Below are 12,783 nucleotides of genomic sequence, written 5' to 3'. Positions count from 1 at the left end.
GAGAAGACGAGACCTTCGCGAACTGCTAGGGATTCCGCCATTGAAGCCGAGCCCACGCGAGCTCGCTTCGCGAAGCCAGCGACGAGAGAACCCTCGACCGTCTCCGCAAACGCCGGCGATTGAGGCCTCCGATTTGTCGCCTGCCCATGGGGCATCAGGCATCGGCGTTTAGCTTCCGGGAGCCTCGGCCCGGCGGCTTCCTCTTCTCGGGTAAGAAAGCCCTGTCCTTTACGGGTAGTCTCGATCCTGGTTGCTGACTGATCAAACTTCGGGTCATTGCGAAGGCGTCGTCCGCGATCGACTGAGGAACGATCTCGTGCGCTTGAAAGACAAAGGAATTCCGGGTTTTCCAGATCAACCTGTGTATGCCCACGAAAAGATCTCGCCCCAAAGCATCAGATCCCTCGGTCGGTATCTCAAAAACCATTTATCCATTATAGTAATTTTTTTGGAGAGGTGTCTGTGTCAATCCTTGGGTCTAGCAGATAACTTTGGTCCACTCGCACAGGGTAAAAAGATGTTCCACCGTTTCCAGGGCTTTTCGGCATAGGGGACAAATCGGATCAGGTATCATCTTCCGTTTGTGCAGGTTTTCTTTTGTGGGTAGTGGCATTCTGACACGCACTCCACATGCCTTTGGGTAGGAATTCAACTGCCAAATGATATACCATAGCACGCGGGGTGGCTTAGATTTATGGCTTGACTCGGTGCAGAACAGTATTGGCTGGTAGAAACGTACCTTTGGATAGGAATTTACCCGCCAAATGTGCCTTTTGAATTTTCATCTGCGCGGCTGGAACCAATTACGAATTACTATGTTTGGTGTTGGTTTTCAACTTCCTCGGGCCATCTTCTGGGTCGGCCAAATTTAAGATGTCTTTGTACTTCAAGAAAAACTTTATTTTGACAATAAGCTCGCTGAAATCAGAGTTCAGTGAAGAAAGAGATGATGCGACCAAATTTGACGCAGGAGCTGCTCCGTACGGGGACAACAATGACTGTTCTGCTCTAGGCAAGCTTTTCATTGATGCATAGGGGTCGTTATGTTGCTGAATGAGTGTGTAGATTAGTTGAGTCTTAGGTAAGAAAGTTATTTACTCGATTTTTTCGTATCTGTTTCTTGTTTAATTGATAGAATTTTGAGTTTGGGCTCGAGTTGTCTTTGTTTTTTAGTTTTAGTAATTTCCTTGTTTCTTCTGCAATTCTTTCTTGCTCTCTTGTTTTGTTTTCCGTGTCTTTTCCTTTTCACCATGAGTCGTGCGATTTTAGGATGCAATCTCCAGGTGGTCTGCCCTCAGAGTGCATGTGTTTGGTGTCCCTTATGATAATTCTGAACTTCAAATTGTGATTCCATGGGTTAATGTTATGATATTTGGTTGCTTTCGTTGGATATGAGTTAGCAAGTAGGAAATTCTGTCACAGAATTTTGGTTTTAGTACCTCCCGCGGTTGGATTTTGTTACCCTACGCATTTGGTTTGAGCATTTCATTGGATCAATAGATTAAGTTTTGATGCTTTAGCTGGAATACTGAGGCAAAATAAAATTATGAAGAAATTGAGACGAGAGATGAGAATAATATGATTGAGAGAGCGGATATGAATGAGGAGAAGAAGAAGAAGGCATTTGTCACGAGAATGTAACATATTGGTTGTGGTGTACTTATGGAGCATGTTTGATATCCAAGATGGACTCAGTCCCAACAGTTTGATCGTTGAGGATAAAGGGCTGTTTAATATTGTGTTGGAGTTTCAATGCAAGAGCTGGAATCCTAACTATACATCGTATAGATATTCTGCATGTCATACTTGTCATTGCCCTCCTGCTTTCTGAATTATCCTGGAATTCATGCAAGCCTCAACTTACAGACAAAGAGGATTATGAACGAATATGCTTCATACACGTCCACTGACAACTTCAGATTCTAACTTTGCTAACTAACTCTTTTCCCACCCACCGACATCTCTACAACTCAATTAGGTCCTGCTCATCTGCTCCTGTCTTCATCTCACAGCAAATTCTTAACCTTCTTCTCTTCAGTTGTGTAGTCACAGGAGGACCAGCTGCGACTGTTAAGCAGTTCATTGTCTTCTGAGGATGGACTGAGCAGGAGGTTAAGAGGGAGGTTGAATGAGTCTATTCCAAGTGATTATGTTGCTCCACTTCAGAAGTCAGGGTCTTTAGTTCTGCAGAGCTGAAAGTTGCAAAGAAGCTCAGATCTGATACAATTCTCGGCAAGGGTGGTTTTGGTAGTCTTCAAAGGCTGCCTTGATGACAAGGGGTCTTCCCACGGCAAAAGAATTACTCCAATTGCCATAAAAATTGAACCCAAGAGCATGCAAGGATCTAAAGAGTGGAAGGTAATCTTAGTTCCTCTCAGGAAAGCTCGGGTTGCATGTGCTTTGTAGTATTCAATGATAGTTGCCATTGTATTTTTAGCAAGAAGTTCTATTATGATGGTGGGAGAAGAATTGTGTCCAGATACATAGTTTGTTGTAGAAAAATGAGTATGAGATGATAGATGTCAGTGGCCTTTTTGTCGCTAGATTGTTCTGGTTTTGTGTGGCTAATTTCATATGAGGTTCACTATCTCATCTTGCTTTCTTCCTTTGAGAATATATGTTGTTGCCCAACTGAAGACACATATTTCTGGGAGCTAGATTGACAATATGGACCATATTATTCTGTTAGGATTGCAATTATTTAGGAAAGGACGGTGCTTGCTCCTCTTATTCTTTATTGTAGGGTCCTTGACTTGTCTCATGACCATGAGCAATTCTATGCAAGAGCTTGGAGAGAAGTCAGCTTGCTTTTCCATTGTATGGTTTCAAGTCCACATAAAAACATTAAGAAATCTTGTGAGATTTTGTTTTCAAGGACTTCTGAAGTTCGTGTAAGTATTTTCCAGACATGCAATAGAAGAGTAAAAATTTGCCTATCCTATGTCTGGAGCCATTAATTTTGCGGTGTTTATTTTCTCTCTATTCAAAATCAAACAGCAGGCACAGAGCCGGGTGAAATGCACTGCTCATTTAAGATTCCGTACGCATGTACCATTGGAGATGCAAGTAGTCAAAAAATTCTGAAAAGAGCTGTTTCCACTAATTTGCTGAACAGTTTGTCAGGATGTAAAGTGATGAGACACAAATGTTTAAGGCATTTCTGTTTTGGAAAGCACGTTTCAATGGCTGTCTCAGGATGTGTGGATGAGAAGGCAAGGTGCTGTAAATCCTAGGATCATTTGACAGAAACCTCAAGTGAGCTCCTGTGTTCTTGATCTTAATCATGAAATTCCACAATCTTGTCCTACAGTTATTATGGCTGAGTTGTGTGGTGCAAATTACATGCATGTTTATTTTCCAGCAGCCAAACAGCATGGAAGTGGAGGAAGCAAGTGGCAGGAGAGAAGCTTCACCAGCTTAGCTTTGCCAGCTAAGCTTCTATCTCTAAGGTTCTTGAGAGGTAAAGTAGAAACATCTTATGAATCCTCATTGTTTATAAATATTATGGTAAAATTCTTGTGATTGCTTGTAAATTTTGAAATGTAGGGAGTCTTCTGGCATTTCACAGAAGGCCTATAATCCCTGCATCAAAAACTATTGGGACTTATATCCTTGCCTTTTAAGCTAAACTCAGAGGATGTCACTATAATGTACCTGAAACATTAATCCCAATATGAGTTTTGCGACATTAGAGCCACTTCTGGAATTTCTGAACAAAGTTCTAGGAACTAAAACCATCCTTAGGATATTTTATTTGTGGAAAGATGTGCCCTGAAAGTGAGGTGACATAATTGTCTGAGTTTGGTTATGCTACTTTAGGGGACACTGGACAAAACTATTCTCCTTCATGTATCCTAGGAAGAATGTATAAGATTATGCCAATTTCTTTTCATGATTCACCTGGTAAATGGAGGTCAACATGTTATTGCATACAAGTCTTTTAAAAGGGAAAAGATGAGGAGGGTAGGACTTAGCCTCCACATAAATCTATTTAGCATTTGAATTTTTCAAAATTGATTATCTCTCAAGATGCTGTCTCTTGGAAGGTGGACATCTACTTTGTACTACACAAGATGAGTGCATTCTTTTCTCATGTTGCATATCAGAGCTTCTATGATTCTGTGGTTTAGACTCTACATGGTCACCCATACAGTCATCATTCTTATCCTCTATTGGCTTTAACGATGTCAAAATCATGCGAGGGATTGTTACTCACTTTATATATAGGTTGAGCACTTAAGATTTGCTTACTTCTTGGTTTACATGAATATGAGGTTGTGTGTTTACAGTAAGGCATATGAAATTCAACCATGCGGTTCACATGTCAGGGTTTACTACTCAACATGGGTGATGATGCATCATTGAATATTTCATCCCAGTTTTTATTTCAGATTATTTGCTGCCATCCAAAATGTGTAGGGCGCATCCATGGTAGATGGCGCTGAGAGTGCCAATGTGGTTTTATTTGATTTCTTATCACACAAATTGGTTGTTCTCCTCCCTTTTTCCGCAGAAGATGCCTGTTTGCTTTGCATACTAAAAAAAAAAGTGATATTATGAGGTTTTGCCCTATTTTGATATGAGAGTGATAATATTTTGCAGTCAGTGGTGAACTTTCTCTCATCCAAACATTGTCAGGCTAATGGGATACTGTTTAGAGGATAAAGAACTACTTCTTGTCCATGAGTTAATGCCAAAGGGTACCCTAAAGAACCATCTCTTTGGAATTAAGGATCTCTCTTGGACGATATATACATGCTTGTCTCAAATTTACGGCAAATATGATCTTTTCTTGTTTCAATGTACTACACAAATCATGGTCTTTCTTGCTGCAGGGGGCCTCGGCCATTAAACCACTTCCATGGGTCACATGGCTTAAATTTGCAATAAGAGCAGCCAGGCCTCACGTTCTTGCACCAGTTAGACAGGCAAATAATCTGCAGAGATTTCAAGCCCTCAAACATATTGCTGGGCTCAGTAAGTTTCATGTTTGTTACTTAGATTAAATTAAGTAATACCACATTGTTGTTACCATTATAATTTGGTTCCAAAATCTTTTCCTTTGCTGAAATAACTCACATAAGTTTGCGATATCCCTTCTTTTGCAATTCCCCTCCTGCATTTTGGAAGCAGCAAGAATTTGAAAACTTATGCATATAGTCTTTCTTTCTGGCAGGTTTTCACATATAACACGGAGCTATTATTGCAAAGCATCTTCAAAACCTGGTTCGCCACCTGAGTATGCTTTCCTTATATTTTGGTCCGGGGCTTTGTTGTTATGATCATCTAAAATGCACATTCCCAAGCTGCTCTTTTTCATAGTTAGTTTATAATACCAGTCATTAGCCCGAGCTAAGCTTATTAAATCTGCGCATTGTCCAAGTTTTCTACTGGTGACCTTATCCACTTTGACCTTTTGTTTGGCATGTGTTTCGACAGTGCTATAACACCAAAATATCAGATTTTGGTTTGGCAAGAAAGAGTCTAGACGAAGACAGATCACTTGTGACAGACATAGGTTATTGGAAGTTATGGCTACGCAGCACCCCGAGTGTATAGTCACCGGTAATATAATAAAATATCAGATGTCGGCGCCCGAGTCACCAACCAAACCTGCCAATGGTTCCTGTAGGTGATGCCTTAACCACACGGTATAGGCCGGATAGAAATGTTAAACTATCTTACGGTGATGTTCATGTATTTAGGGGTTTTAAAATACTCAAACCTCAACAAAAAAAAAAAAAAACTGATAATAATAATATACAGCAGCAAAACACATCCTGGCGGGACCCATCATTGAATGCCAGTGGTCAGATCTGATTTTGAATGATTCTGATGTCCTTAACAATTAAGATCCAGCACTTGCCGGTCCTCCAAAAAAGGACATACTCTTCAACAGTCACAAGTGACGGAAAGTCTGGAAAAGCTGTCCAATCAATCATAGGTATATCCTCTTGTCCGTGGGCTCAATTACTCAGAAAGATCTAACCTAACTTTCATTAAACGCTCGTTCACAAAAAAGGTCGCAAAATGTCAATTGTTGCTAGTACGGAGTCGGTGGAAAAGGCGAGTTTGGTGGCGCAGTCCTTTGGCTCTCTTGACATTAATTCTCTACCGGTGCTTCACTTTTCATTCTGTAACTGCCCTGGCCTATACAGACAGTGACTAATGCTGTCTGACGTTTTTGTCGACTGGTCCCCCCCCTCTTCACAAAATGACAAGCAAGATCCACAAGAATTCGACTTGATTGATTCATGTCCTTTGGATAGGGGGAGAATATAGAGAGATGTGTTTGGGTCTCCGAGCTGGTTTTGCTTTACGACGTGTCGGGGCTATGTTCTTTTGCACCATCTTGCACCATTTTTTCCGTGATAATGATCGATATGCGGGTCAAGAATGAGGTGCTTCAATAGATGGGGGTCAAGAATGAGGTGCTTCAATAGATGGGTATTTTACATTAAAGTCGCTTTGGAACTGAGCGTGAGCTACTAGCATTAATACGATGTATTATTGCTTCATTCTCTATCCTCCCATCCAAAATTTAAAGTTTTGACTCGATCTTTGCTCAGCATGCGCTTTCATTTCACTCCGGAGATTGCTTAGGACCAATAGGTGGGCATTTATTTGCACTAGTGCAATGACAGAGTAGGCTTCTCGTGAGGTTGCTGCATCTACCTCACCAACTTATCGAGCAAGTGTTACGAAACTGTTTCAACAATCTGTGTTGTGTCCACCGTAAAAAGGAAGATAACGATGACATGAAAGTAAAGCAACTGTGACTGGACTAAGGGTATCTGGTAGTGTTTATGAATGAAAGAAATTGACAGATGCGCACATGAAGATTTTAGTATTGCACATTGTGCATATGATAGGGGTGCGGTTTGAATTTGGCTACGTTTTTTTGGTGGGAGTTGGCTTAGTTCCATCTTCCATGTTATGTTATTATTATTATTATTATTTTGAAACATGATGACATTTCTTCTTTTTGTGGATTTTCCTGTGTCCCTTCAAATCATCCTCTTCACATATTCCTATTTCTCCTTGATCTAGTTCAATGTGCCTTTTGATTTGAGTCTTTGCAGTAGTTTCCGCCCCCAATAAAATGGTTATTTCAACAGGTGCATTAAAAAGAACAGGGTTTCGAATAGGTATGTTATATTTACTACGAGGTTAGGAAATCTTTCAATGATGATAGATAAGAAGTTTAGAAAAAAAAAGACCTCTCTACAATTGATGGGATTTGGAAATTTGACGTTATCAACATGTATCCACTTTCACCTTTCTCTAGCAAGGAAAGATGGAATTGCAATATTACTTTACTTTGGTCGCTTCAGATCAAAATGATCCAAAACTATTTTAATTGTCACTCTTGAAAATTAATTAATTAATTATCACCCTTTGAGAGAGAAAAAGGTTTTTTTTTTTTTTTTGGTTTTTTGAATTTTCTTGCTTAGGAGGAGGCCTCATTTACTTGAAGGTGGGACCCTTTGATTTTTGTGTTGTGGGTTTTGGAGAGAGAGAGAGAGAGAGAGAGAGAGAGAGAGAGAGGTGAATGAATAATGGAATCCAAAGGAGCGTGTGTTGTGGGTTTTGGATATGCCACGTGATGATGATCATTAAAAAAAAAAAGCAAAAAGATAGAAAAGAAAATCCCGCAAAAAGTAAATGAATGAATGAAGGAACTAAAATGAATAAAAGGAAAATCTCACTTCTATCTAATCGAATCCACAACACATGTCAAATTGGTCATTTTCTCAATGCGTTTGAAACGAGTACATATCTTTTAAGCATTCAGGATCTTTGTTATCTCACGCACGCAACCCCATCTTAGGTCTACTGCTCTTCGGAAGCGCGTGGAGCATTCCTATTCCCCATCCGAGGTTGGTTTTGTTGAGGCGATCGATCTGTCTTTTTCGCTTCCGGAAAGTGCCGATCTAAAGCGCGACGCAGCCAGAGTACAAGAGTGCCCGCACACTCTTTTGCTTTCAACTCCACGACCAACTCTTATCAGTAATGTCTGTTCACGAAACGGATCCATTTTCTGTCTACCTCTGCCTGTATAGTTGAATTGAAGGTGAAGTGCACGCGAATTCTCACGACAATAATCTCGAACCCCGCTTTCGGCACTTGTTTTTTTTGTTCTGCTGGCGCTTGAATTCTCTCTTAAAGAAATGATAAAGGCGTATGCTAAAATTCGCGACTAAAACATAACTCAATACGTGCATCAATATAATTTCGTTGGCCATGTGTCTACGTTATCGGGGAAAAGTACCAAAATAGTCATAAACCTTTGGTACCAATTCATTCTAAACTTTTAATTGGACTATTTTAGTCCTAAACCTTTTTACATTGGTAACAAAATTCGGTCCATCCAGTTAATTTAAGCCGGAAATTGTTGCGTGAGCGCCGGCGGTCTTATGTGGCGCCAATGTGGACAGATTTTATAATTTTATATATTTTTCAGATTTTTAAAAATTATTTTTTCCTTTTTCCTTTTTTTTTTTTTTTTTTTTTTCTTTTTCCTTACCCCTTGGCGGCGAGGTCGCCCGGCCGATCATCGCCGGCCACGGGCTGGTCGGGCGAGGGCCGAAACCTCACCTATTGGCCGGCGAGGGCCTCTGCGCCCTGCGTTGGCCATAAGCTTGGGCGCGACCCTCGCTCGTGGCGAGAGGCGAGGTGTGGTGGCCCTCGCCCAGTCCGAGAGGGCGAGGCACGGCCCTCCGCGGGTTTCAAGCCTCGTAGCTATCGATGAAAGAAGTGGTGGTGGTCAAGGCTCGGTCGGCATTCTCACAAACACGTCTCGGCAAGACGCGATCGCTCGCGGAAGGAAGCGAACTTGCGTGCGTGCGGGCAGGCGGAGAGAGAGAGAGCACCGTTGAGGTTGATTGAGAGAAGGAGACGCTTGGGTAGCCGGAGGAGACGAGACGCCATGCCCTCGCCGGATCCGGCGGGGCCGCCACACCCGCCCGCCACGAGTGAGGGCTGCCGCGCCCTCGCCTGGATTTGGGCGGGGCCACACCCCCTTGCCTCCGTGGGGTGAGGGCGCGGCGACCTCGCTAGTGGCCGCGAGGGCGCGGGCCCCTCGCCCCGACTAGCCTATGGCCAGCGTGGTCGATCGGCCGCCGGCGACCTCGCCCGACCAATGGTAAGGAGAAAAGAAAAAAAGAGAAAAGGGAAAAAAGAAAAAATAATTTAAAAATCTGAAAAAAATATAAAAAAAATTATAAAATTTATCAACGTGGCGCCACATAAGACCGTCGACGGCCCGTCACATTTTCCTAGCTTAAATTAGCCGGATGGACTGAATTTGTATCAATGTGAAAAGGTTTACGACTAAATTGGTCCAATTGAAAAGTTTAGGACTAAATTGGTACCAATACAAAATGTTTATAAATTATTTTGGTACTTTTTTCCTGTTATCTGTAGTATCGGTCGACCTTTGGGCTGTTCTCTCACAGCAGAAAAAATAGTGCTAAACTTCCAAAAAATGAAGTACAACATTCACTCGCAGAATTGTATGACGAGTTCTTTTAAGACACTTGTTAAGCCGTGAGTCATTTTTCGAAACCCTACTAAAAAAAATCACCCCCCTTGTCATCGATAGATCGACTATATGTGGACCTTCCTAAACATTTCCCTTTTTTCACAATCACAATAAATGAAATGACATGAGAATGTGCCACCAGCTTCAGCTACTGTCTTCTCACAGTTTATTTACGATGACCATTGGCCTATGCTCATAAGGAACACCAACCTCTAACAGTGATTGATCATACTTCCGGACATTGAACGTAATGACCATTGCGAGACACTTGCCAAAAATTTGTAAATATATCTCACATAAACATGTACATACGTATAAAATTAAGTAGGGGCGCATTTTTTTTTTTTCACAATTTTTTTATTGTGCGTATTGCACGTGTGTGTGCCTCGCCGCCCATTCCAGTTCAATTGAATATGCTTTGAAACTGATATTAAAAAACAGACAGACAGACAATACAAGATTGGAGGGTTGGATCGCTTTGAATTCAGTTTCTCTTCAGCGACTTCATGATCCATTCTTTGGCTTCCTTAATTTTCCGCTTGCAATCACTAAGAAATGCTGTCTGCTTGCTTGCACGAATGCCGGTCCGACAAAATGTGGCGAAATGCTCGCAGTTGTTGTTGATGAGGCTATATGCCAAAGCCATTGTTAGCATGAAGCTTGCAAGCTGTATCAACAACTTGATTGGGCAATCTAGTATAGAGTAATGTGGTGCTCGTTCCTTGCCTTGTGCTTATACCCTAGGAGTGGCCACCTGTGTTCATAAAAGTGAAGGGATCTGAGTTTTATGCCGTCCCCTTTGGAAGCAATCAAGACAAGTTTTGACGACCCCACGCTTGATGTTCTTCTGGTATTCACATTTTGGGCAGGGAGGCAAAATTTCTTGCTTGGACAGTGATGGGAATACGGTTGTTTTGCTCTCCGTTCGGGTGAAGTGAATTACATAATCATCACCGACGCAAATTCCTGTAATACATACGCATGCGGAATGCGACAAAGAATCAAATTTCAATCCAAAGTGAATGAAAATGAACTTATGGTTAGGAACGATTTTGCACGAACATGGGAACATGCTGAAAATAAAACACAAAATTCTATTTTTGACATGATGTAGATCGATTTTGATTGAAAAGGATCGTAAAAATAAATAAATTTCTAATTTTCTGTCTCGGCAGTTACAAAGAACTCGGGGTAAGCATGAGAAGTGTCAAAAGTTATATATGGAGAGAGAGAGAGAGAGAGAGAGAGAGAGAGAGAGAGAGAGAGAGAGAGAGAGAGCGAGCGGACGGGGGCTTCCGTCGTCTTCCTCCCCAGAAGAACAACACCAACACCAAGACCACCGGCATTGCTCCACCACCAGTTACAGTCCAACATTATTGACAAGCCCAAGCTCTTGTTCTCCTCCTCCTTCTCCTTTCGCCTTAAGAAGGACCCACTCCGGTCGTCTCCGAGTAGAGCCTAGTCCACCATCTCAACTTTTGACCCCTCTTCCTTCCTCCTCCTCCCCCTTGCCCAAACAACAACCTCAGCCTCCTCACTCCCAAGCCCCGAAATGACCGCGTGCCTCCATTGTTTTGGTCATTCTCCACCTTCCCTAGCGGGCCAAGCCCACAAATGGTGGGGCCAAGCACCAGCTCGCGTTGCAGGATGGGCACCCTGTACAAGAGGGGCACGCACGCCATGAATGACCTCATCGTCACTCACCTGGTCAAGCAATTACGACATTGGTTGAGCGATGACAGAAGAGCGATGGTGGGCAACGAGCTACAATTGGCATCGGGGCGAGGATCGAACGAAGAACCCTAATTTCAATCTCCATATGAGTTGTGCGGTGTCGTTTTGTAAGGCCTGATTTCACGTATGACTCGCAAAATGATGTCGTTTATTAAGGAGGATAGAAAATGACGTAATTTAAAAGCCATGTCAACCTTTTTCTTTCAATATAAAAGTCACATAATCAATTTGGTCGGAATCTCTGTAGGGTGACACCAAAGTGATCGTTTTCTTTGATTTGACAGAAAAATGACGTCATTTAAGTGATCCAGCGGAAAATTTTGATATCAAAGTGAGCACTCGTACATAACTTTTGACACTTTTAGAGTGCGTTTGTAACGATTCCGTTCGGGAACAAATTTTGATCAAAAATTGTTTTTTCGATTCTATTCTGAACAATTTCTAAGCAAAGAACGCGCTTGATAATTACCCAAAATTTTATTTCTAGGATAGAAATGCATTTGGTAGGATTCTTAAATTCTTTTGTTTCTTTTAATTTTTAATACTTTTATTTATTTTTTAATTTCTTCTTTCTTTTTCTCTTCTTCCTCCTTTTCTTGTAGCCAATCGCTTGCCACCACTGGCGGCGATCGCCGGGTGAGGCCCGGTAAGCTCACTAAGCCTTGCGGGAGCCAAGGTGAGCCTTGACCTTGTCGGGCCACTATCGACCTAGAGGGGCTCGGCGTGCTGCCTTGCCGTGGTGGGCGACCTCGGCCTTGCCAAATTTGGGCGAAGCCTAGCCTTGGTTGGACGTCGCCGGGGCTGGCGACGTGCTTTGGGCGAGGTTGTTGGCCCCTGTCTAGTCGGTTGCCGGCCATAACCGAGGGCGGCGACCGCCAAAAGGAAGAAGAAGAAAGGGGAAGAGAAGAAAAGAAAAGAAACGAAAAGAAAGGAAACAAGGAGAAAAAAAAAAGTAGGAGCTGATTCTAGAAATTGTTCCTGGGAATAAGAAACTACTTTTTCTACTTCTTAATTCTGTTACAAATCTATTCCGGGGAACAAAAAAAATAGATTTTATTCTCGAACAAAAATTTTGCAAACATGTTTCTATTCTTTTCGTTTCCTAGAACAAAAGAACAAAAGTAGTTATTCGGGGGAACAATTTTTTACCAAACAAGGTCCCATTGTACTTTCCTCCCAAAGAACTCTAATCTGTTTTTAATTCCATCTGCCCTAGAATTCTCACTCCAGCTCCCAACTCAAGGGAAGACACAGAAATTCCACGCACTGAAACTGTGGACAGAATCTAGAAAAGAAAAAACAATCAGTTTCTTTCTATTATCCCGGATGGACATTTAGAGCAAAGTTTGACACTTCTTGGCGGCCTTGTTACTTTTAATCTCTTTGACTGGTTTTAGATCTCTCGTACTCAAACTCAATATGTCAGGAAAGACACTCCTTTTGATATATAACCCACACAAATCACAGTCCGAAGAAGACATGCTGCAATCGACATAAATTAAGTG

General features: G+C 41.9%; 1 long non-coding RNA gene across 6 annotated transcripts; it reads left to right on the top strand.

The window, feature by feature from the left end:
- Positions 1–2,329: 2,329 nt before the first annotated feature.
- Positions 2,330–5,268, top strand: LOC120286858. 6 transcript variants are annotated; one of them, XR_005545572.1, is made up of 5 exons: positions 2,330–2,358; positions 3,116–3,255; positions 3,362–3,460; positions 4,603–4,977; positions 5,177–5,268. It is a non-coding gene; the product is annotated as an uncharacterized LOC120286858 (long non-coding RNA). The 6 variants fall into 6 exon arrangements; XR_005545570.1 differs by lacking the exon at positions 2,330–2,358 and adding an exon at positions 2,644–2,891; XR_005545571.1 differs by lacking the exon at positions 2,330–2,358 and adding an exon at positions 2,644–2,891 and having other exon boundaries at positions 2,998–3,255.
- The last annotated feature ends 7,515 nt before the right edge of the window (positions 5,269–12,783 follow it).

The sequence above is a fragment of the Eucalyptus grandis genome, chromosome 8, assembly GCF_016545825.1.
Source record: "Eucalyptus grandis isolate ANBG69807.140 chromosome 8, ASM1654582v1, whole genome shotgun sequence".
NCBI classification, from domain to species: Eukaryota; Viridiplantae; Streptophyta; class Magnoliopsida; order Myrtales; family Myrtaceae; genus Eucalyptus; species Eucalyptus grandis.
The sequence above is the reverse complement of the archived record's forward strand: the minus strand, read 5'-3'. Positions and strand labels throughout refer to the sequence as shown.